This window comes from Rhinolophus sinicus, linkage group LG05 (assembly GCF_036562045.2).
Source record: "Rhinolophus sinicus isolate RSC01 linkage group LG05, ASM3656204v1, whole genome shotgun sequence".
NCBI lineage: Eukaryota > Metazoa > Chordata > Mammalia > Chiroptera > Rhinolophidae > Rhinolophus > Rhinolophus sinicus.
In genome coordinates, this window is record NC_133755.1 from 13833063 (window position 1) to 13858984 (window position 25922).

Below are 25922 nucleotides of genomic sequence, written 5' to 3' on the forward strand. Positions count from 1 at the left end.
GTATTTTACTGTGATGAAAATCAATTGTGTTTTAATGATAAAAATTAAAATAAATCAATTGGTAGCATCACATAAAGATCACCGTATTATATGTACAACACACGATCTATAGGCTAAAACAAAAATAAACCTATGAAGTAAATGGCAAACTAAGAAATTATTGCAACATCTATTTTCAACTAGTAAAGAGTTCTTAAGAAATATTTTTTTTACATGCCTCAATACAGAAGTGGCCACTCAATATGAGCAATTTACAGACACCAGAAAATGTGTTGAAAAGATCAGCTTCACAAGTAATCAGAGATGCAAATGAAAGTAATATTGATTTTTCACTCACACACTGAAATAGATTTTTTACAAAATGTGTTTCAATACTAGAGAAAATGAATCTTATGAGCAGTTTTATACTCTCCTAATGGGATTGTGAATTTAGGTAACCTTACTATAAAACAGTTTTAAAAATTTACCCAGCGCCTTACTGGAACCTTATCCTTTGCTCCAACAATGACACTTTTAGTAATCTATTAAAATTTAAAAAGGTAAAGAGAGAAAGAGGCAAGTGTTTTGTACAAAATGGTGATTATTTCCTCAAAATTTATCAAAGCATAAAAATGAAAATAACCCAAGTTTCCAACAACAGAGAATTGAAAAATGCAAAATGTGCAGGTGAAGGACTGATAAACTCTCACTGAAAATCATATTGCAGAAGACTATTCACCATCAGCATAATAGGTAAAAAACATGGACTACAATATTGTTAAACATTTCGTTTTATGTAATGACCCCTCAGGAAAATGCTTGTAGAAAATAAGACAGAATATTCAAAGTGCATGTGAGTGTGTGCAGACATGGAGGTAAAAAGATCTAAATATAATAGTTTTATATTTAATTAATGTGAAGTTAATGTTCATCTTCTTCCTTAAACTTTTCTGCTTTTAAATGTTTTTTCTTTTTATTATGTGCATCCCCTGTTTTTAGAATCAGGAAAAGAAAAACAAGCATTAAAAAATAAACAAAAAGTATGAATGTCTTTTCCTCGGTCAGTGCCTGCCTTTTCTCTGACAGTGTAGCCTCCACTAAACATTCAAACAAGTATCTTCTGTGACAGACTCCGGAGTTTAGCAGGCATTTTTATGAACATTTAGAGACCAGGTATTTATAAATTCTCAGAATATCTCTGTGAGGTAAGTAAGGGAGCATAATGTTCCTTTAAAAGCAAGACCTGTTTGAAGTCCCTCCCTCACCAATCTTGTCAAGATTGTCAAATGTCTCCCATGCTGCAAAAAGCAATAGCAATGATTGTTCTTTCTTCCTAGTAATAATAACTGTAAAGTGCCATAATAACAAGGAAAAAGTTTACTCAAACGGGAGATCGATGCCTGCTTTGGTCATCGAAATTCTTTTATAGGGTCAACAGAAAGTCTCCTCAGAATCCCTTTCTACCAATTCATTGATGCAGGGATATTAAATGCCCTCTCATTCATTATTGAAACAAATATTTATTAAGTGCCTACCTTCTAGATGCTGGATTTATAGTACTAATAAACAACAACAGAAACAAAGTCTTTAACTTCAAGGAGCTTACAAGCTAGGGCACTAAAGCATAGCGTTTCCCCCTCCTTTCCTCTTCCCAGACCTCCACAAACTCCGTACAATGCTGTCCCTAAAGGCTGAGCGCCTTCCAAGTTCCAGAACAATCTAGATAGCAAATGAGACCAAGACACATAAACACGCATGTACTGCCGAAAATTAAAACACACTTCCAAGCAATCCTGCAATGCTTTGCCTCTGTTCCTACCTCCTCTGTGGTCTGACACTGCTTTCAGCGTCTCCATGCTGCTAATCAAAGCCTAGACCTGATGTCTCTATAGCTGTGCTGCCCAATAGCGTAGCCATTAGCTAGCTACCCTGGCTATTTACAATGAAAATGAAATGCAAAGTTCAGTGCTCAGTCACACTAGCCACAGTTCAAGTACTTAACCGTGTGGCTAGGTGTCCTTGTATTGGACCCAGGGCACAGACACAGACATGTCACTGTGAAAGGTCTTTTGTATGGCTCTGCTCTATAGTTTTACCAGGATTTGCGTTATTCATTTTTCAATAGAAACTTTGCCCGACCCCCAACCTATGTTTCCACATCTTATTGTATAGTATTTTATTTTTTTTCTCAGATCTAGACTCTTCCCTAAATATCTGCCATCTGTTGCTCATTAATGGAATATTCAGATGGCCACTGCTAAGTGATTAGATTTATGAGATTCATGCAGTCTGCATTTTCACGGTTCTTCCGACTCTGTGGTTGAAATAGGCAATAACTTCTGAATCGTGGCTGAGCCCACCCTATATAGACGTTTGAAGCAGTCTGGACCACTCCCTACTTCAGAGCCTTACTGCCACTTATAGAAAACCATCTTCCCATTGTTCATAGTCTCACCACTGTTGTCAAGCCTGTCCTGCATCTCTCATTTCTTCTAAACATGGGATTGCCTCATCCCTGATCCTTACACTCATTTATAACTTTCCTGGTTCCAACTTATCTCCTATCACTTTGTACAATTTATATTCTTCATAGGAGGAAGTTTTCTCTGGCTTCCTTCAAAGGATACCTTCCCAAAGATCCTGGTCCTTAAGACTGCAGCCTCCAGTTCTGCAGGTAGTAACATCCAGGAAGCACCTGAATTGAATGAATTTCATTGAACCTTCTTCACTAGCCCACCTTGTTATGCTTCTAGAGTCAAAGTTCTTTAGCCCAACCTGTTTTCATGAATCTAGCGCATATTGGTGGGAAGATCTTTTTCCAAGTTCTCCCTCCCTCTCCTCTTTGAATCCCAGGAACTGCCAGCATATATGGCTTGCACCTAATTTTTGAATCATTCATCCAACAATATCAAGAGCTGGAGCACAGTTTCTATGTGAGGCATACATGTACTACAAGAAGTATACAGAGGATGAAAAATAGCTCATTTCCTTAAGGAGATCACTGTATAATTATGACATGAAATTCTTTGACACAGGGGAAGTCTCTCTCTTTTTTTTTAGCCTGCAGTGAGAGAACATGTCCAAAATGCAAGTACACATTAACAGAACAGGCTCACTCATCACAAATTTACTTATGCCATTAAGGGGAAGAATGGTTAAGAAATAAAAACAAGGAGAACATTTTTTTTAAAAAGATAACAGCAACAGAAACAAAAATCTTTGCAAAGTTAATTCTTTTCTGTGAGATAATCTACTCTTCACATATTTATGATTAGAAAAAAAGATCTATGGAAAATGATGACTGGGGAAAAGAACATTTTTAGATTTTCTTATTTCCTTAGTAGTTTCAATTTCTCTAATAAACTGGAAACATTATTTAACGGTTCCCCAAATTCAAGCATTTCCCTGCCCACTTAAACTTTAGATTGATCTGGACCATTTCTTTGACTCCTGCCAAGTTATGGCTTCCATGGAGGCACTCCTTTGTTCAACGCACACTCTTGGTGAGTTTTATGTTCTTAAACTGGCCTAGTCTATCTATTCCTTCATTCATTTAACAAATATTTACTAATTATCCAGAATGTGGCAGCCCCTGTTCTGAGTGTTGGGAACACATTAGCGATCACGAGACAAAGTCCCTGATTTCATGCATGTTACATTGCAGATAAATGGATGAATACAAAATTATCTGATATTGAAAAATGCTAAGAAAAATAAAGCAGAGTAAACAGGGAGTACAGTTTGCTCTTAGGGTATTTAGGGATAGCATTTTTGAGGAGTTGACATTTGAGTAGAGACCAGAATGGCATGAGATGGTAAACTATATGTCTATCTTGGGTAGGGTATCCCACACAGACAAAACACCTCTTGAGAAATCCTTGAGCAGGTGAATGACATGCACGGATTTTTGTACTAAAATGATTTACCTGCCTTCAGTGTGCAAAGGTAAGACAGAAGCAAAAACACCATTAAGAGACCACGCATCCTTAACTAGGTAATTCAAAGCTATCGCAGGTCTTAAATGTCCATTATTCATGAGTCATCCTGACCTCTAAGTAGGATGTATTTTTCTTATCTGTGCCCTATAATTTATTCTCAGGAATTTATGAGTTTCATGTACTTGTTTTGTCAATGCGAAGCTGAAAAACTCAATCATAATATTTTGTGGAGGGAATAGGAAAAGTAGTTCAATTTGATAGTGTTTAGCTCTCAATTATTAAATCATGGAGTGCTCACTCCAAAAGGCATTGGTTGCTATAGCTTTGCAGTTTGTATTTTTATAGGAAAAAGATTTTTAAAAAAATGTGACTCCAGCAAGACCTTTCTCTCATTGCCAAGAATAAGAGCCCAGATTAACCAAAGCTCATGAAGACTGCCTTGCCACCGAACCAGCTTTCAGGTGCTTGGGGGAGCTCATTTTTTTCTTTTTTAATTTAATTCAGTGAATGTCTAAAGACATTTTCCCTTTCCGACTAAAAAGCCTTGGGTAAGTCCATAAAAATTATATTCATGCCAACTTTGCTAATGAGAGAAAGCATATGCTTTCTTCATTTAAGTGGCAGAATGGTAAACATAGACAAAATACATTAGTTACCATTAGCAACTGTATTAAAATTAGGAAATTTAGGTTATACTTGAAAAAATTATATATATATATATATATCATATTTTAATAATCATTTTCTCAGTGTGAAGTCTCAATGCAGCTTGACGGGAAGATCTAAAATTAGACGTATTTTTCACATAAAAGTCAGTTGCCGTGAATTAGCCGTAAGATGAGAAATCTTAAAACAGAGCTGGTAATAAAACAAAAGTGTAATTTGATTCTACTTTCATAAACAAATTATTTTCTGTATTATAAAGTCTTGAATATAATTATAATAAACCTGGCTGACCTTAGTTTCTTTAATTTTACTTTGATACATTTTTTTATTATTTTGACTATTGTAGGATTTGACCTACAGATTATGAGAAAGATTTCACTCTCTGAATCAGCATTAGTAGAGAGATTTAAGTGTAATGTCGACAAACAATTCATTATATTTTGTGTAACATTCCCTCATAGGTCAGTACATACAAGGTTTTACCACTTTCATACGCATGTTTATTTTGACTAATGAGAGAAGACCACGAAGTTGAAGGTTGTGTAGACAGCAGGTTTATTTGTGGGGATCTTTCTATTTGACAGTTCCAAAATGTGAACATTATTACTTTATATCATCTGCATACTGCAATTAATATAATTAATTTAATAACTAAATTTTTATAAAAATATTTTCCAGTACCCTATATATAGAAAAAAACAAGATTTTTTTTTTAATTGAAGGCACTCTGTTTTGCAATGCTGTAATTAGAAGGAAGGGATACAAAGTGAGAGATTAATGATGTTTGAGGTCAAAAGTGAATAGCTTGTTAGCCTGCCTAGTTACTGTATTGCCCTTGGTGGCTTATGTTCTGATCTAGTCATGGGATGTGTGTTGCCCTGGAACCTTGCCGTTGGCACAGTGCTTGCATTAGATACCTTCTTTTGGTCATTATTCTTATTAGCTTGGGACAAGCATCAAATTACTGTTGAGTTTTACTTCGGCCATTCAGAATTGTGGTCAGGTAGCATGAACCCTTGAACGCACTTTCAGGGAATCTTTGAATGATTTAATGGGATTGTCAACAACACTTTGCACTAAGTAGTTGGCTGTGGAAAATAATTTTCAGAAATCTGACTTTCTTAAGTTACATAATTTGATCAAGAAAAACAACATACTATATCATGATAAAATTAATACTACTGATTTGACATTTCCAGGATTTGGAAAACATCATCCTGGACAAGGTACATCATATGTAAAACTAGATGCGTTTGAAGAGTTAAAAGAACCCACTGAGCATCTGCAAGGTGTTGAGCTAGTTCGTTACACCAGCAGTAAATATTTATAAGTCATGATATAATTTATTTGTTATTGATCCTCCCTTTGCTATATTATCAACATTGTATAATCAATTAGCATGATAGCACAAAAAGCAAAGATGTTTCAATTTCAAGGAGGGAGTTGTGAGAGAGGAGATCATTAAAATAAGGCACAAACCAGAGCCAAGGAACTTGGCAGGATCTATCTGTCTGTCTGCTGGGAAACATTTTCCTGAGTTTATAAACCAATGTGGAGCAATGCCCTAGTGTTTTCCATATGCCATGATGTTCCATTTGTGCTCCATCTCCCTGCAAGGAAAGTGAACCTAGGAACTTTGCTTCTCCTTAGATTTCCTGTCCTGCCACAATGACTCAGTTAAACCTCCTCTGCCATCTGGGCCCAAGTGCACTGCAAAGGTAACATGTGACCTAGACAAGGTAGATGGCCGCAGTCTCGGGGGCATCGGGAATTGAATTCCACTCGATAAGTTTCTTTTTTTTTCTTTTTTGGCCTGTGAAAATCCAATTCCAATTAACTCCTCTCTTGGTGGAAGCATTACTTCTAGATGAACAGTAAGGAGGCAGGACAATTATCAGGGGAACAGTGATAGTGAGTTTCTGTTCCACCCCCAGTCTTGGAAGTACTGGGATCTAAACGCTTAAAGAGCTGCTGGCATAGTTTCACACTAATTGTCAGCACTATATTGCATGTACTATGTATCATTGTAGCAATCACCTCTGTCATGTAAAGAAATTTATGTAGTTTTTGTAATGTAAAGATAGTTGATGGATTTGCCATTTTTTGTACGTTTTTCTGATCATCCCTACACAATTTTATGTAGTACATGTAACTTGACAAAGTGAATATCAAAATGAACTCAATAAATTGAGTACATGTTTGGGAAAGGCATTATTTATCTTTAGAGTTACATTCTATTAAAAACAAACTCTTAACATTTGATTGAACAGGTGTCTCATTTTCCATTTTTTGCAAATGAAGAAACTGAAAATCAGAGATGGTGAATGGCTTTTCCAAAGTCACATAGATATTAAGTGACAGGTATTAAGTATCAACATATACTTTTCTCTGTTCTATTAAATCAGTCACTTGTATGTATTAGGTTGGTGCTAAAGTAATTGCAGTGGTTGCAATTATTTTTAACCTTTTAAACCGCAATTACTTTTGCACCAACCTAATAGGAGTTCTCGAAACCCACTTATTGACACTCTGGTTTTACTATGGTGTAGTCTGAAACTGCTCAAGTCACCATTTGTACTACTGGTACACATCTTGTTGATGAAGGTACATAGCCTCTGCTTTACAGGCCTTTGAACTAACTCGTAAGACTAATTTTTGAGCTAAACCTGACACCAGGGGTGGGGGTGATACAGAGGCAAGGATGCATGTTAGAACTGTACACCTGAAATCTGTGTAACTTTACTAATAATTGTCAACCCAATAAACTTAAAAAAAGAAAAGAAAAGAAATTTAAGGAACTGTCCAAACGCTGATATTCACATTTTTTAGAGTGCATGGAGAACAGAGAGAACTTGATGGAACTAGTCTGTCATTTCACATGATTCAGGCACCTGGGAACATGCTTAACCTCAAGTACTGAGAGAACGAGCAGTCCAGGGTGGTGTGTTTTTCCAAAGTGTCCATAAGTAGCAAACCGAGATAAGAGGACAATATGGAGAGGGGTACATCCAGGGTAACTAGAGGAAGCCTCACACAGCCCATTAAAGACAGTGCACTTGAACCTCTTGGGCCAGAAAGTGATGGATGCTCAAGGAATCATGGAGCTTGTTAAAAGAATACAGTAGCCAAATTGTAAGGATTTGCTTTGATCTAATCTGGGACAACTTGGGTCTCAAAATAAAAACAAAAATGATAGTAATAGGTTATAATCTTTTTAAAAAAATTATTAAATTTATTGGGGTGACATTGGTTAATAAAATTATATAGGTTTCAAGTGTACAATTCTATGAGTATAACCACATCATCTGTATATAGTATTGTGTAGTCACCACACAAATGAATAGAATACACATTCATGGGTCCCTAAAGTGATATAAATAAAGAAATGAATACATAAATAACTGAAGAAGGGAAAAGTCTTCCTTACAGTGGAGTGCTATCTAATAGTTATAGGAGAAGTGATGACATTAGAAAATCAGTAGAGGATGCTAAAATTAGCAGGTGAAAGTTTGATGAGAGCAGTTACATCATCTCAACCACAAATTACTTAGTATCTGTTCATAAATTACATTAACTGCAAAGAGAATATAGTAATCTTATAGTGAAGGACAGCAATTTAACAAGTGATTCAAAGCTAATATCACCAATATACCAATACTGGGATGAATCAATATCATGACATACTGTGATAGACATAAAATCACATATGTGATATAATACTTCTCCCTAAAATGTGTAACCTGAATCTAAATACTAGTAAATACAGAACAAACTAAAACCAAGTCAATTCTACAAAATGACTGGTATATGCTCTTCAATATTGCCCTGGTCCAGAAACACAAGAAAACAATAGGCTGAGTAACTGTTTCAGATTTAAGAACAAAGAGAAAAAAACAACTAAAAGCAACATGTGATTCCAGATTAGACCCTGGACTAGGAAAAACAATTAAAAGGAGATTAATGGGAAAATTACTAATATTTACAAGTGGACTGTGAGTTAGACAACATTATTGCATCAATTCTTAATTTTCTGATCTTGATACCTATACTATGATATTTAGGAGTGTGTCCTCGATCTTAGAGAATTCATACTTAAGTATTTGGGGCAAATGAACATGATGTCGTCAACTGACTCTTAAATGGATCAGAAAAATAATAGGGCACATACATATGTAATATAATATATGGGACAGAAGGAGAGAATTATAAAACAAATGGGTCAAAGTACAAATGATTGGAAAATCTGAATAAAGGTTATGCATGAGGTTCTTACATTATCCTTGCAACTTTTCTGTAAGTTTGAAATTATGTCAAGATTAATAACAACCCAAATTGGGCACGTTACGTTTCTGACTATATTCCATCACAATAAGGCATGAAAAGCTCCAACTAAGCTGAAGAATTAAAGCACTATTGAGAGCAGAAAAGACAGTGGCTAAGAGATGTATAAACCTTGTTCAGCTGAGTCATGCTGACAGAGAAGTTTGTGTGAAGACAGTTTGTAGAAGCACAGCTTATGATGAGCTACCATATTTATGCCCCATAACCGGAACTATCAAAATGTATTTTCTTCAGTTGTAAAATACAATCACAATAAGTAACTCGCAAGTGCTTCATGTGGGTTACATAAAATAATGGATATTTACTGTGTTTCCCCGAAAATAAGACCTAGCCCGACCACCAGCTCTAATGCGTCTTTTGGAGCAAAAATTAATATGAGACCCGGTATTATATTATATTATATTATATTATATTATATTATATTATATTATATTATATTATATTATATTATATTATATAAGACCCGGTCTTATATTATAGTAAAATAAGATTGGGTCTTATATTAATTTTTGTTCCAAAAGATGCATTAGAGCTGAGGGCCTGGCTAGGTCTTATTTTTGGGGAAACATGGTAGAAATTGGGATTGTGCCTAACATATAGACAATGCTCAATAGATATTGCCCATTTAATACCCACCTCTCAGATTTTCTTTTGAGGTCAAGTATAAAATTTCTCTAATTCCATCTCAAGGACGTGCAGCCTTGAGTCTGTGGAAGCCTATTTCTGGGACTCAGGCTACCATTTCATGACCCACAGGAAAAAGCTCCCATCATAACCCTGAAGGGGAGAAACATAACACTTGAGAATTAGGATAATACCGAACGCTTTTCTTTCCATTTCAGAATTATTCAAATGTGTAGTCAATGGATCCCAGTGGAAGCATATTTCTCTCTTTAATTTCTGCCTGAAGACTTTGTACCACGTTTCTCCCTTAGAACAAACATGGGAAAGTGTTCTGGGAAAAGGAGTATTTTAGTGAATCAATAAGTAGAATGTTTTCTTTAAAAGGACTACAAATTCTTTCCATGTTTTTTTTCTTTTTCCTTAGAAACATGGGTGCACATGTTTAGAATCTAATCAGCCAAATTAATAGACTCTAGTGGCAAATAAGTGAATTGAGAACTCAGATTTTGGCATTTTTATATTACTTTCAGAATGGGTGTTTCTATTACTTGGTGATGTTTTAATTTTATTCTCTAAACATAGTGAGGATAAGCACTGTGCCAAAAAGTGAGTACCCCGAGAAGTAGAAAAACATTCTTCACCCCAAATCATGCTGTGCATAAAACACGCTATGCATTCATAAATCATGAAAAATGAAGTGTGAAAAAAAGCCAAATGAGTAATTCATAATACATGCCTATAGATGATTAGAAATTCAAGTATGTCAAATGGGTATAGCCCCCAGAAGTCAGGGATCTGAGTGGAAGGGGAGGACGTGATTAGAGATTTTGGGCACATCCTATGTTACTATATCTCCAGGCTCCCGGGTAGTTTTATCTAAGTCACTTCCAGTTGTTTAAAGCATTGAAATTATATCTATACTGATCAAATGATTTGTTCAAATAACTCAAGGTATAAATTTATTAAGGGGCATTTATTTCTAGGTTTTGAATGTGTTGGAAAACCTATTGTTGGTTAGACATTATCACCTAAAAGTATGCACAGAAATGCCCCCCTTTGCTTTGTGAAGGCTGCCTGGTACAATTTGCCACTTATTCCAATCAGTTCCAACCACTAGTCAATCAAGTAGCAAGCATGAGGATAATAAAACTCAATCATGCATTTAATCAATATTTGCTGAATCAAATTAACAGTTGTAGGGGAGGCAGAATGTATCATGGAAATAGAACTGGGTTTCTAGCCAGGCAATTGGAGTCTAATTCTAATTCTCCCACTTTCAAAATATGTTACCTGCTTTATTCATCTTTAAAATGGGAGCAGTGATGCCTCTAGAACCAGTCTCACAGAACTGTTATGAAGGTAAAATTGAATGCATGTGCATTTATTTTCTAAATTGTCCAGGGTTGTGGCTGCATATCAGAGTAATTCCTTTCATTTCGGTAAAGCTATATTAGCCATGCTTTTTTTTATTACTAAATCATTGTTCGTCTTATATTTTTGTCATATATTTTCAGTTTTCCTGATATTTGTGACTAATATAAACATAGGAATAAAACATATGAACAACACAACTATTTTTCAAAAAGGGATACATGGAGGGTCACTTGAGACAGAAGGCAGGAAAGACACAGGAAAGAGTCCCATAGCGGAATGTGTTCTGGAGCAATGCTCATAAAACTCATAAAACCAATATCCCCTCCAATAAAAAAGAATCTCTAGGAGGCCTTGTCTGTATAACACTGTAGTGTCTACTGCCACTTGGGTCAAGTGAAACCAGTTGTGCTCTTCTAGTTATTATTGCCTGAGTCAAAGTCAATTGTGTTTGGACCAGCTACAAAGAAAAGACTACATTTCTCTTAATGAAAGGTGACTACAATGCAAGCTCTAAGAAGATAGGGCATTGTTAAAATAACAATGGGACCTCAGTACCTAGCACAGTTTTTTGTACATAAAGGGTTGTTGGATTAATGCAAGAAAAAACAAACACCAGTTCTGGTGAAACATTTGCTCAGTGGGGTGATCCATATTGGAGAGAGACTGATCCATAAAGATCCCCTCTCTCTCTGACAGTGTGAGTGTTAGACGACTCATGAAATTGAGTAGTTTAGTCAATATCATAGTATTTCTTGGTTGGTATCCTAAATGAATTTGTTTTATTTTATATTTACTGAGGGGATATAGTCTCCTGATACGAACTATTTCCTCATAGCCATGAAGGAACCCCCTTACTAATGTAACTTGGGAGTATTTTGCCCTTGCAAACTTCAAGAGCCCAATTATTGCAAAGGGAAAAACAAATCTTCCCTTGGGTACTCAGTATAAAATATACTATTTGGTTCAATACCTTTCCTACTATTGCAGCAGAAAGCATTTTGTAGAAACACAGGTACAAGCAATTTGTGGGAGGCGTTAGCACAATATTTGTGCTGCAAAAGTTAGGCCCTGACTAAATTTTGTCTTTCATACACAGCATTAAATAATACCAGAAATGGCCAGAATTAAAAAAGAAAAGAAAAGAAAAGAAAAGAAAAGAAAAACATGAAAATGAGGTCTCTTCTGGAAACCAAGAGTGTCTGTACTTTTACTTTTTAATTTTGTGTGTGTGTGTCTGTACTTTTAAACACCAGTTTTGTAATACAATGTTCTGTGACAACTGAGAAGGAGGATTTGGGGGAGGAGGCGGAGGAAAAGAAGGAGGAGAAAGGACTCTCATAAAAAAAGAAATGATCTTCTAACTGGAAAATTACAGAATCAGGACTAGGAAACGGGAGTAAAATCCAGATCGAAACCACATCATTACAGAGCATTAGTATTATAATTAATACAGGAATCACAATGCAATTATTTCTGGATGTCACTTGTAATTTGAAAATATCTATATACCCCCAAGTCATATGTTTGGCAACCAGTATAAAATTCACATTCAGCAGTGTGTGCTCAATCATTTTTGACAAAAGCTTTCTCATTGTCATGTTGACATTTTAGTTCTAATTTGAGGCGAGACATAAGACTGAGGGTACCAACCAACAACTCTAGTAACTAAGTATATGCAAATTTTGAGCAGCCCAGGGATCATCCCCTCTAAGAGTGGCATCCTGATTGGTCCTCCTCTTATCTGAGAGGGTGACATTTTCCACAGACACAAGATATTCAAATGGCCCCCACCTTCTTTCTACGATCAAAACCAACTTATCCTCTAAGTTCCCACTCACATCCCACTTTCTCCATGAGTCTTTGCTCAGTTATTCTAGAACATGTAACCCTTTCAGGTGCTGAATTTCCATAGACTTTGTTGCCTATTGTACTTTTTTGTTATTTTATGAGAAGTTATATTACTATTAACACATTGTAGTATTCTTCTTATTATTATTATTATTACTATATTTTTATCTCCTTAAAGGAGAGTGATTTGATTTAGGGTTTTTTTTGGGGGGGGATATGGGGGGAGGGAGAAAGACATTCCTCAGTTAATATTTAACAGAAGCAGGACCTGGAAAGAAGTCACTGAATGAATGTAAAGAGAAGTAAATAACTATCCATCAGCACCATGTTTAGGAAAATGTTGTCTCTGGCTGTATACAAGTGGGAGAAAAGTGATAGAAGAATAGCCAAGTAGTCAAGGAACTTTCCTCTGAAATCACATTAAGGGACTAAGCAAAAGAAGTGCCTTTAAAACTACTGGCTCAGCAGTTGGAATTAAAGTTGCCTTTTAGGGAGCAAAAAAAGAGGCCTTCCACCTCATTTCACTGATATCAAGGGCCTGGTGACAGGAAGTAGAATGACTCTTCCATTGAACCACCAGACCAGGTTGAAATGGCAGAGATGAAGACATCTTGCGCATCACTCAGTGGGAGTTGCTGCACATTGGAGAACTTTCTATAGATATGTGAAGAGTCAATAGAGTGGTTTACTCTACACGAGCCATTTCAACTACGCAGGGAGTTAACGGTCATATCTGGAAATATCAGCTGGAAATATTAGCCTAGGTGAACAGAACTGTCAGGCCACAGTACTAGGGGAACACCTGTTGAGTTACTCCTGTTGGAGTAAAGCTCCTTTCGAGTAGCTTTTTGGAGCAGTAGCTTTACTGTTGAATTCTGCTGTAAAATATCAGGCAAAGAGTAATCACCCTAAGATAATTAAATTCATGTTTCTTCCTTCTTACTTTGAATTTTGCTAGGTTCTGTACTAAAGAATGTCTATCATGCTGAAGAATTGAACCCAGACCCATATAATTTGCTATTTTGATAAGGATACACATTAGAATTAAACCTGCAAATCCAATAGAGCTCATGATTTCAGGAGGCTGTCTTACATTTTATTTATATTCTTCTAAATTATTACATACACTATAAACCAAGCTGTTCAACTGCAAAAAAAGAAAAAGGAAAAAAAAAAAAAAAGAAACAAGTTGATTTTTTACTGCAGGATTTTTTTTTTTCTAGCCATGTTCCTATCAGAGTATACGGTACTTGCAAAAAAATAACAACTAATTATGTGGTCTTTGCTATAAATTTCCTACCATTATTTCGGATGAATATCCCCTGTTATCTTCAAAAGGTTATACAGCATTTCAAATTCAAAAGGAAGGTGTTATCTGCTATCTTGCATAAATCTCTAACAATTGCAAATGGAATATATTATCGTCAGATACAATTGCTTATATCCAACCTTGTCTCATCCCAGCATTTGTAAAGGTAAATGCATGGTAACTTGCTTCTTATTTTCTTGGAATTCAAAATTGTGCATATAAATGAGAGTATCCATGTTGGGCAATTCCTTGCAGATTGTCTTTTTCCATTACTGCTCTCATACAAGTATGTTACACCGACTGGTGAGAAGGGATGAAAAGCTTTATTAACTCTAACTGAAATATAACAGCACATTCTTTTTAAATGCAAGTGGGGGAAAACAAATATCAACTTCATTCCCACTATTCAACATAAGGATTACAAATATACGCAATAGTTGTTTGAATGTGTCTGGATTCTGTAAGGGCATTGTACTGATTGATTATTGTGAGATTTTATATTGAAATCTCTGTTAAAGTTTTCCAGAGTGCAAATCTATTTGGGACTGTACTTTGCATACTATTAACACTATAGATTAGTAGACTAAAATTATCTCACTCACTCCAATAAACATTTATTGAGTACTTACTCTTTACTCATCACACCACTAGGTATTGGGGAGTGGGGACAGGAAGTCAAGCGAGCCCTATGCCTGTCAAGTAGTTCACAGTTGAATTGGAAGAGAGAATGAATAACCTTATAGATTAATATTCCTTGGGGTGCAGCAAGTGTAAGCAGAAGGGGAGTTAAGTCTGATTCATAACCAGGACCACCAGGGGATATTTAAGAGAATAAAGATTGCTAGCCTATTCCAGACTTACCAACCCAGGATGTCTTGGAATACATTACCCAGGGATATATCCTTTTTACATTCTCTCTGGATGACAATGACCAATCAGTTTGCAAATCACCAGACCAGATCATCTTTAATGTCCCCTGAAAGCTTAGAAGTCTAGTATTCTGTAATTGAATTTGGGAAACCAAAAGTAGAGAAAAAATGTGGGGGCAAAAAAAGTGCCTACATACTTAGGCTCATCATGATTGAAATATGAAGAATTCTTCCCAACCCTTTTCCAACCAAGTCAACGAAAATCTGTTCCAGTAATATGCCTGTCACCCACAAGAGGGCTCCCTGGGAAAAACAACAAAACAAAACAAAACAAAACCTCAACCAAAATATGATAAAGCTTCATCTGTTTACAACCATCCCAACGCTGTAGTAATTCATTACAAAACACTTGCAATGTATTCTGGATACTTTCTGATGTTTTTGAGGGGCATATGCTGAAGTACCCCGAATACCAGTTATTTAGTCTGTAACTTTCTAAGTGTAAGGCCAGAATATTATTGTTAGAATATATGGTAGCCTATAAAGCACGGTAAACAATAAAGGTGTTATCTTCATACTCATCTTCACTTTCTTATTTTTCCTTATAAAATTAGTTTACATACAGCTCATCTATTTTCTTTACATTTCTAACCTCGTGCACTCTTAGGCTTAGACAGGACCTGTATAGTGTGTTCAATTACTAGCACTGCCTGCAATGACCTGGATGAGGTACCACGAAGCCCGCTGGAAGCAGAGTAAATATTTTTCAAGTATCCAAACCTGGGCCCTGCCCCTGACTGTGGGGCATCTATTCAGTGTGTAATCTACTGGAAGTACAAAGGGGCAGGTCACTTTAGGGGCTGGCTAGCCTGGCCCAGGGATGCTCCACGGTCCAATCATTTAGGATTCAGAGTCACACAGTTTTCTCCCACCCTCCCTTTCATTTGGCTGCTCTCCAAACATAGTTTATTCAGGAAAAGTCCCTGGATCTGTGTCAGCCTAAGGACAATATTTAAATTTGTGTCACTGGAAGCATTCAATATCTGCCATCAGGGGTTTCCTCAGAGCTGGCGCAGCGATGCCTGCTCACGCTCCCACTGTCACCCTGCAAATCTGTAAGGTAGCTGCCTGAGCTCTATGGGCAGCAGTGAAATGCCATTTTCTGTGTGGAGGTGTCTCCACCCTGAGTGCTATCTGCTGGGGGACCTTTGTAGGTCCTTTCCCCATCCAGTCCTTCATTATAAATCTGGCTGCACCCATTAGATTTACATATCACATTTTGATTGGTGGCTCTGAGCTTCCCAGGTCCCTTGGGTGGAAGTGATATTGCTATGGGTGGATGATGTGGTACTGGGATAATCGGAGTGGAGAAGAGTCCATTCATTGACCATAGCGCCCTATTTCTCAAGCCATGTGGTTACCTGGAGCAGAAGTGATATGGGCCTACTCACTGTTGTTGATTCTGACGTCATTTGCAGGAGCAAAGAAAATAATCCCCTGGCTTCTGAAAGCTCACAAAGCAGCCAATAGATTAAATATGGGAATTGTATTACCTGAATGGGGAAAGAAGGTAACTGAACTGTACAAACTCATTTAGAAGTGTATGGATTCTGTGTTGCAATATATATTGATTGGCTAGGGTGAGACTTAAAACCTTAATCTGTTTTGCTAACATACCAGCATGCAAAGCTGTTACTGCCTACACCTAACACAGTACAGGGTAATGGCACTACCCATTTCAATCTAACAGTCATTCATGGAGCACCTGCTCCGGCTCAGGTTTCATACAGGATTAAGCAGGGGATTCATAGGTGTGTGGAATCTCCCTGGGCCCCACCGACCGCTCCTGAGGAGCTCAGGGTACACTGGGGAAGCGAAGGTCTATAAAGGGGGATCAGTGTGGACAGAGCATATGCAACACCAATAACTACTCAGCAGGGCAGTATGGTGGTGGAAACTAAGGTTTCCTCAAGCCTCAGTGCGGAGACTGCTCTGATGGGGTCTGGGGTAAGGGGGGAAGTCCAGAAGGAGCTGTGTGGTCAGAGGTAGCACATATGCCTGCGGTCATCTTAAATTATACTAAACAGCAGCCACGGGGAGACTTGACAACCACCACTACCATCACACACACTCCCTACGGTTGCACATTCCACACAAAAATACAGGCCGCCTCCTCTTGGGTACCCTCCTTAAAAACAGAGAAAGCTATCATCTTGTAGGAAAGCACACGACTGTTTCTGTTCTTTACAGTGAGTCCGAAGGTTTGTGTGGTAGGCAGAATGTTAAGATCAACTCCAAGACCCTCACGCCCCAGCCTTACTCCTGTGATTATATTCCTTATATTTTGGCAAAAGTGAGATTATCCAGGCAGGTTTAATTTCCTTACATGAGTCGTTTAAAAGCAGAGCGTTTTCTCAGACCGCAGGCAGACGGAAAAGTCAGAGAGGTTCTAAGGGTGAGAGGGCATTAAGGGGCTTCACATCGGAAGGAATACAGGTGGGTGTCAGGCACCAAGAGGGCCCTCAGCTGACAGCCAACAAGGAAATAGGGACCTCAGGCCGACAGAACTGAATTCTGCCCACAACCAGATGAGCCCAGAAGTGGAGTCTCCCCCAGAGCCTCCAGGTTAGGGCCCAGCCTGGCAGACACCTTGATTTGGGCCTTCTGATACCCAAAGCAGAGAACTCAGTCAAGCCTGCTTGGACTTCTGACCTACATAACTGGGAAATGATAAATGGTATTGTTTAAAGCCACAGGGTTTGTAGTAATTTGTGATGGAGTCACAGAAAATGAATATACTATGAGCGGGCATGTTTGCACTATGTCTAAATTTCCTGTTACGTAGTTTCAGTTGTCAGTGCCTTTACATGTACATTCTAAAGTGACAATGACCTCTAAAGAAGAGTAATGCTGTCTGTGTATAGATGGATGACAGGGCTGTCTCTCCATCATTAAAGTGCTGTAGCTGCTTTTTGGTAGCTGGGGGTTGCCGCATGGACCCACCTTCCTTCCTTTGTGCTGTCTGTGTGGAGACCATTAGCATACATGAGGGAGGTGGCTGTAGGAACCCCAGGGCATGAGCTTGGCTGAAATTCCCTGATCTCAGGTTCAGTTTTATGTCTTCAATTTACTCTTTGAAATCACTCAGTGGAATGTACTTTTCACAATCGTAGTTTTCATAGTTTGATATTTCCATATGACTGGTACATTTGTGCCTCTGCCTCTGGAAGAGTTGGTAATCTGCATAGTTTGTTTTTATTGAACTTATTTTTACTCTGTAGAATACTTGAAGTGGTTTTGGGAGCCCGTGAGGACAGCTCCATAAGTTTAACGCTTCCATAATAGACATTCCAGATGGCTTAACCATTTAGGACAGGAAATGCGAATCCCTGCCACAAGAATTTTTGGAAGTCCTGCCATTTTCTCAGGATATGGCTGGGATGTGGGCCAGGCCCCCGAAGGCTCCGACTTCTGCTAATACCTCCTTTTCCTTGCTAGGTTGCCAGAACTAGAGAAAACACATTTTCCGCCCCCCATCAGAATGAAGTTACCCCATCAGCCTGAAACTTCTTGGAGTCTTAGGGGTCTAGTGCAGTGCAGCTGTCCTGTCACTGGAGCTGGCTGATGCATCTTAAAATCCTTTCTTTTTCAGTTCCTGCGAAGTGTAACTGCTTCTCCCTTGTGGACCTACTTCTGCCAGAAGAATCAACAAGCACCACTTAGAACTTTTGACCTGGTACTTTCCGTGCATTTGAATCCATTCCACACAGAGAAAATGGCCTTTGGCATCACTAACTTTCCACTGCTCCTCAACTAACTGGTATGATATAAGGGTCCCCTTGCAAGGTAGTGTACTTGACTTAGCCAGGACAGGACTGTCAGGATGACATTTAGACTTCCTTATTAAACGCTAGGGCTAGCATCATGACTCCCCAGCCCCACGAGGGCCTCTACAGAACCATTCTGGCCCATCGGGTCTTTCTTGTACTCAAAACCCCGTCCATTTGTGAAAACTGCTTTTTAAAATTGGTAGGAGCTATGCATTTAAAAGGCCTTGTTTTGCTATTTCATGGAGTTTGAAGAGGGAATGGGCTAGTGGACAGAGTGACCTTCACAAACAATCAGCATTGCAAACAACACCTCAACCAGGGGACAGGGGGGAAGAAGAGGATGCAATGCTCTGCACAAGTGGAAGACAGAAACCCAATATAAAATGCCCTGCAGCTGAGCTCGGACGTGTGACTGCCACACACCTTTTCTCTTTATGTTAAGAGGGAGGGCAGGTGTTTGCTTTCCTATTTTATAGGCTGTGAAACTGAGTTTTAAAGAAACTGGTTTTGCTTCTGAGCACGCTTAATGGGTGTCCCTCATTAGGTTAGATTACAAATGCCTGTGAGAAGCATCCTTTGTGGGGTTTCTCCCAACAGCTCTGCATTCAGTCACCAGATGAGTTACAAATGATTGCTTTTTATCACCACCCACTTGTGGTTTTCCCCATCCACCAAGAAGTCCTTGGGGTCACTATGCAATTTAAAAAGAACATAAATGCATAGACATTTCTTGGTATTGGTAGAATTAATTCAACATAATTTAGCATCTCCATCATCGGGACTTAAAGGTGGATTCATTTTTGCTTAAACTATTATCTTAGCCTTTTTCACTCTTCAGTCAAATTGTAGCCCTTCTTCGTTTCTTACAAATCCTCAAAACATTCTGCTACCTTAGTGAATAGTTGTATGCAAAAGACATAGGGCTCTGATACTAGTGATTAACTGGAAAAGAAGTAATACATGGGCAAAAGATGTCATTTTGTACCATCAACCTAGTTTTTTTCAGGAAATGTTTAAAGACAGAACTGTGACAGAAACATGATTTTCATTATGAGAAATTTATTTAGCTTATCTGAGCCTCAATTTCTTCATCTGCCAATTGGGACTGATACTACTGACCTTAGAGAATGGTTGTGAGGATTCAGTGAGATAATGTATATGTATAACCTTCCAAAGCTCTCGTCACGTGCTCATTATTTATTAAATATCAGCACCTATCACCTTAGTTCCTACGCATGACCAATCAACGAATTAATAAACCTTTGCTGAATATCACAGTGAGATAGGTGCTTGGAGAATAAAGAAAATAATATATACACTTTAGCCATGAAGAATTTTCAGTATGTTTGGAGACAAGATAAGGAATGACACAGGAAAAAAAAAATCCCTGGGTCAATTTCTGCCCATCTTTCCCAGTATCCCAGTGCCATTCAATCCCACCTCTCGTTTCCAATGAGCTGTATTTGCTTGTATAACTATATCCCATGGACAACTTCACTTTTCCCAGTGAGAGCTGTCTTTACCACAGCTCCCTGGAATGCTTCTGTGGTGAGCTGAGTGAGTCATGGACACCTAGCATATAATCGGTGGTCCATTCTGTCAGGGTGTTCATCAGTGTTCCCTCTAGCATATGATGTTTTCTTTTCTTTTTTATTAATTGCAGAAAAGAAAAAAAAATGATCCTTGGACAGTTCCAAGATAAACTATTTGTTACTACAACGTTTAATCATTTGGTGTCTCAACTAACGTTGAGATTCCTAAAGGCTTTCTTCAGGAACTTCCTCCCAAAGCTAATAGCTCCTCCCAAAGAGACTCTCATTCTGTATGTTTTGGGTCAATTTTCAGAGCTTTGATGGTCCTCTACAAGTAAATTCTCCAGAATCCAGGAAAACCACATGTAAGTAGATTTGAAGCAATTAAACAATAAATTTGCAGTAAGTCAGCAATAAGGGAAGATTCCCTTCTTCCTTTTTTGCTCATCTTTTTCATTTGTCTCTTCTTTTCTTCCTTTATTTATCATTTTGGCAATATTGCTACTTTAGCCATGAGAATGCTCACTAGTGCAATACCCATAGGAAATAGCCATGAGGACATCAAAATGATGGAGAGAATACTTTAAGGCAACAGTCAATTCAAATGACTTTTATTTTAGCCTCCTAAAAACAGGATGGTTTATAATACACTCAAGCCCACAACCACTCCCATGAAAACCTTTTGTGGATGTTCAGACGTGAGTTTTGGACGGGAAAGTGGTCACTAACAGCCTGGTGTCATTGTCTTTCTACCTAATGATAACAGAAAAATAAAAACAGAAGAGAAATAATACCTATCATTTTGCATTTTTACTGTGTTCTAGGAACTGTTCTAAGGAACTGTTATTAATTTCTAAAATTGCCACTACTCTATGAACATCCTACTTTACAGGTGAGGAAACTGCGGCACAGAAGGTTAAGTAACCTGCTTAAGATATACAGTGGAAGGCAGCAGAGCTGAGTTAGATAACTGTTCCTGAGAAAGGTGAATACAGTTCAAAAGTAATGATTTGGTCACATATAAATATAGAAAATCAGTATCATTCCCTGCTAGTATATCAACTGAGAGGCAAGGAGGTGAACATGGACAGGGGCTGTCAACTGCAGACATGTAAGGACCCATGTGTGAGGCAGAGGTAAGTCAATGTGTAAAATATAACCAGATCAAGATCACCAGAGAAGAATGGAAGGGGCCAGAAAATCTCTCCTGCCATCATTGGGACAATAAATCTAGTAAGTTTCTCATATCTGTGACAGGTATTGCACTTGACTCCATATATCGCACTGTGAACTCTACAAGAGAAGGAGTCATGAGCATCCTTCATGGGTTCTCCATCAGTAAATCATGAGCTCCTTTAGGTCAAATGTTATATCTTTGTCATCTCTTGCCATCCCTTTCCTTTGAATCCGGGACTAGCAATATGCTTGAATGGTACATATTAGCTGGTCAGCAGATGGTAGATGCAATGCTGAGTGCCTGTCAGAGGTTCAAAAATATAGAAGGTACTTTGCAAACATTGAATTTTCTGATAAATCAAGGAGCATGTGAGATACACTTGGAGAAATAACAGTGGCTATTCTTCACGAAGCTCTTCTATCTACGCTGACTTACACTCCTGTTTACAGGGAGCTTTGTGGCTATAAAAATGGGCACAGTATGTAAATATTTAAGGAAAATATAGAGGAAAATAAACTGTTGAGTGATTAATGGAGTTAATTATATAATTATACAACAATGGACCATTATGTTAAAAGTACTTCATTAAAAAAGTACAATTACCTATAATTAAATTTTAAATTTGATTGAAGAATGTTGAATTCATTACTGCATTGAGGAGCTCCCAGGATTATTCCTTTCTCCTGTTAATTCTGTTTCTTTGAGGGTGAGACTTCATTTGTAAACATTTTTTTAATTTTATTAAAAATTTGTATTTTAAAAATATTCATCCAAAGACAGAATCAGTTACAGAAAAGAAGATACAGTGTTAGAGGGTGAAAGATTTGTTCATTGCTGTATGAGGCAGTGCTTGCACTAGGAGATGGATAGCTCACTAAGGACAGCTCCATTTGTCATTATCTCCCTCTAAAATAGGGACATTTAGGAAGAAATACCAAATACCACCCACTTGAGAGACCAGATACTCTAGTAACCACTGAGACAACCGAAGGACATGAAAAGTATCCTTCTTGTCCTTCAGTGAATATGCTTTTGTGTTAATTCTATAAACGTAGGTAAGGTACACTATGTAGTTGAGCCCCCTAGATCCTTTACTAGTTTTCAGGTTTCCCTGGGAAATGCTTAACTTCAGCCCATTGAGAATTGGGTAAACAGGAAGTAATCATTGCATTTGCAGTTGTAATAGTGTGGGCATACATCACCACCAAGGGGAAAAGAACAGGAATCAGAAGAGATTTTATTCCAACTCTCCCCTAAGTGGCTTGTCCAAAGTACATTTTGTATTTTTCTCTCTGAGAATTCACAACAATGATGTGAGTGTGCTCTCCTCTCCACTGGCTGTCAGCAGAGTGATGTATATGACACTATATCCGAGAACCCATAGGTATTGTCCATGCATAAGTTATCAGATCAAACATGCCTACCTGAGAGTCATCTTCTCCTGGACACCAGCTAGCTTGATATGGATCCTTTTTAAATGCTTAAGGCATAAGGCCCATCTTATATTTTTCATAATTCCAATTGCCATCAAGAATTGTCGATGACTTAGGGAGAACATTGATTTTTCTGGTGGTGTTTACATGCATGCTTTCTGCAGCCATTCGTGGTCCTCATAGAATGGATAGCTCTTTGAACCGTGTCAATGAGATTATTGATTCTTGGAAGGGCCCTAATCTAGGAAAACTTTTTAAATGTTTGCTATTGGCTTTTATTAACATATAATGTAGCGACAGGATTGAAAAATTCAAGTATTGTGTGATTGCCTGGAAATCTCAAAGTAAAAAATCAATGTAGCTAATCTATTTAATAAGTCATGAAACACACACACGCACACAAAATCGTGTGGGGGGGGTGGGATCAGTTAAGATTCATTATCAAGAAGGCAATTTTGTGTGAACGTGCTTTGCTAAAGTGGCTAGTTTTCTCGCCAGTTTCCTGTCCTTATGTGCCCAGCCATCTTAGCCAGAATCAAATATACCAAATTCTCACTTGCTCCTTCAGGGCTTCTCATTTCCACTTCCGGCCCTTCTTTCCCTATCTTGTCACATATAAGTTTCCAGTCCCTCTATCTCCCCATTCTCTATCTTCTTCCTCTAATAACCCAGCAGATTGGAAAACATTATCAGTCAGCTCTTTAAAATTCTGTGTGAAGTATGCTTCCTACCATCGGGCAAGAAATAGAAGCTGCAATATCTTTATGAACACAAGCTTAGTAATGGCTTACAATGTCTAAGTCACCGGACATGGAAAAGTCAGATAGAATAATTTTAAAAACCAAGATAACTAACATTTAAATGTCCAAAGTGATAGTAAATCAGACACGAAGTGCTACAGGGTACAGCTTACTTACCACAAAATTAACAATGAAAAGAATGACCCACAAGTATCTCACTCCCTCCAGCACACACTTTTAATTAACAGAAGCTTGTTCACCTCCTTTGCTTCAGATCCAGAGAGAGTGAACACAGTGTATCCTTAAAGAGTCATATCTTTTTTTAAAAAATGTTGATATAGGCAAGAGAAATTAAAATGTGTCATGGACAGTAATCTAGTCACAGTGAGGAAAATCTCTCAAGTAATAATTTTGGAATTCCTACTAAGTTATCAAAAGAAGGAAAAAAATCCAATTCTATTTCTCTTTACAAATCCATTTATCTCTAGTTCTATGGAAACAATGCAATGTATTATTAAGGTGGATAAATCTGTGTGTCCCTTGGTGATAATAGAGCCATGGGGGAAAATAAAACAGGGCAAGAAAATGGGATCATTTCTATATCCAAATTTCAAAATGGGTAGCTATAGGGTAACTAGTGGTTATAATGCTATGATTTTTAGAAAACCCTATAGAGGCAATCTTCAAAGTCTTGTGGAGTTAATCTGAGCTTTGAGCAACTCAAAAAATAAGAAGATAACAAGGCATCCACCAAGCAGTGTCTCTCTTTATCATGCAGTGTCTTTGGAAACTTTACCTAATATATACACATACACATACACACATAGCACACATAGCATATATATATATATATATATATATATATATATATATATTTGGCAATATTAGCAATCTGGACAAGAGGTGATTGAAGACCATAGTCTGCAGGGTATGGGGGGTTGACCAGCTTTTCCCAGTAAGTGCTAAGGCAAATAAAATACAGCCCATGTAGGAGACCACCTTCCCTCCATACCGGATACATATATATATGATCTATATGTAGTAGATACTATTCTACATGCAAAGCGGTAGAAGAGATACAGGTAGGTTTGAAACAAGGTTTGGGGCATGGACACATTTTCAGTCCTCCCCTACCAAGCATCCCACCCAACTGCAGAACACAGAAAGCTGTGAAGTGATGTGTCCTACTTTTGCTGCCATGTTTGCACAAGTATTCATCAGCCACAGAGTGGCTTAAGGTCAAGTTGAACAGTTCTGGTAGTTAGAGAGGAAGTGTGGCTGGATGTGTGCAGCATAGACTAGACTAGACATATACTAGAAAGGGTGACTGCTTGCTGGGATGGTATGAGACCATTGTGAATAACATGGACCCCACCACTGCACCCAACACCTTCCTTTCTCCTTCCCTGAAATCATTAAGATACCTCTCCTTTGAGTGGTGCATGGTGCAATGAGAGGAACATAAAAGCATGTTTCTGACAAGCTGCCAATAGTTAATCCATGAGGAAATTGTCCCACTATGGAGGCAGCAAAGCCAGGGAGATTTTAGCTAGAGCTATGACCCGCAGAGTTCTTTATCTGCCACAAAAGCATTAACCAGAATTAATTTTGTGATGAAAATTATGATACAATATTTTAAAGTGATTTATACAGTGTTCTTTGTCTCTCCTTTACCACACTTAATCCTCACAACACGTTTATCATATATGTACGGTTTTACTCATCTTGCAAATAAAGCAACCAAACCCAGACTATAAGGGTCTTGCTTTAAATCACTCAGTTTATTGATGGTAGAGCCAAAAATAGGACTCATATATCTTCATCTGATTTTATTTTCAGTAATCCTAGAAGTGTTGATCAGGAGACCTGCGTTCTAATTTTGGATCTGATTCCATATCGCTGCTCAGCTTTGGATTGGCAATTACCCACTCCTTGATTCTTTCCATATTTAGCAAGAACAAGATATAACAGATACCGTGTTTCCCCGAAAATAAGACCTAGCTGGACCACCCACTCTAATGTGTCTTTTGGAGCAAAAATTAATATAAGACCCAGTCTTATTTTACTATAAGACCAGGTCTTATAATATAATATAATATGATATAATATGATATGATATGATATGATATGATATGATATGATATGATACGATATATGATATGATATGATATGATATGATATGATATGATATGATATGATATGATATAATACCAGATCCTATATTAAGTTTTGCTCCAAAAGATGCATTAGACCTGATGGTCC

At 37.7% G+C, this 25922-nt stretch overlaps 1 long non-coding RNA gene across 3 annotated transcripts in view; it reads left to right on the forward strand.

Moving 5' to 3' along the window:
* Window positions 1–20714, forward strand: part of LOC141571812 (uncharacterized) — a 578309-nt gene extending 557595 nt beyond the window's left edge. For all 3 annotated transcript variants that reach the window (XR_012496871.1, XR_012496869.1, XR_012496870.1), the window contains one exon: window positions 18601–20714. This is a non-coding gene — a long non-coding RNA (uncharacterized LOC141571812). The remainder of the gene's footprint in view (window positions 1–18600) is intronic.
* The last annotated feature ends 5208 nt before the right edge of the window (window positions 20715–25922 follow it).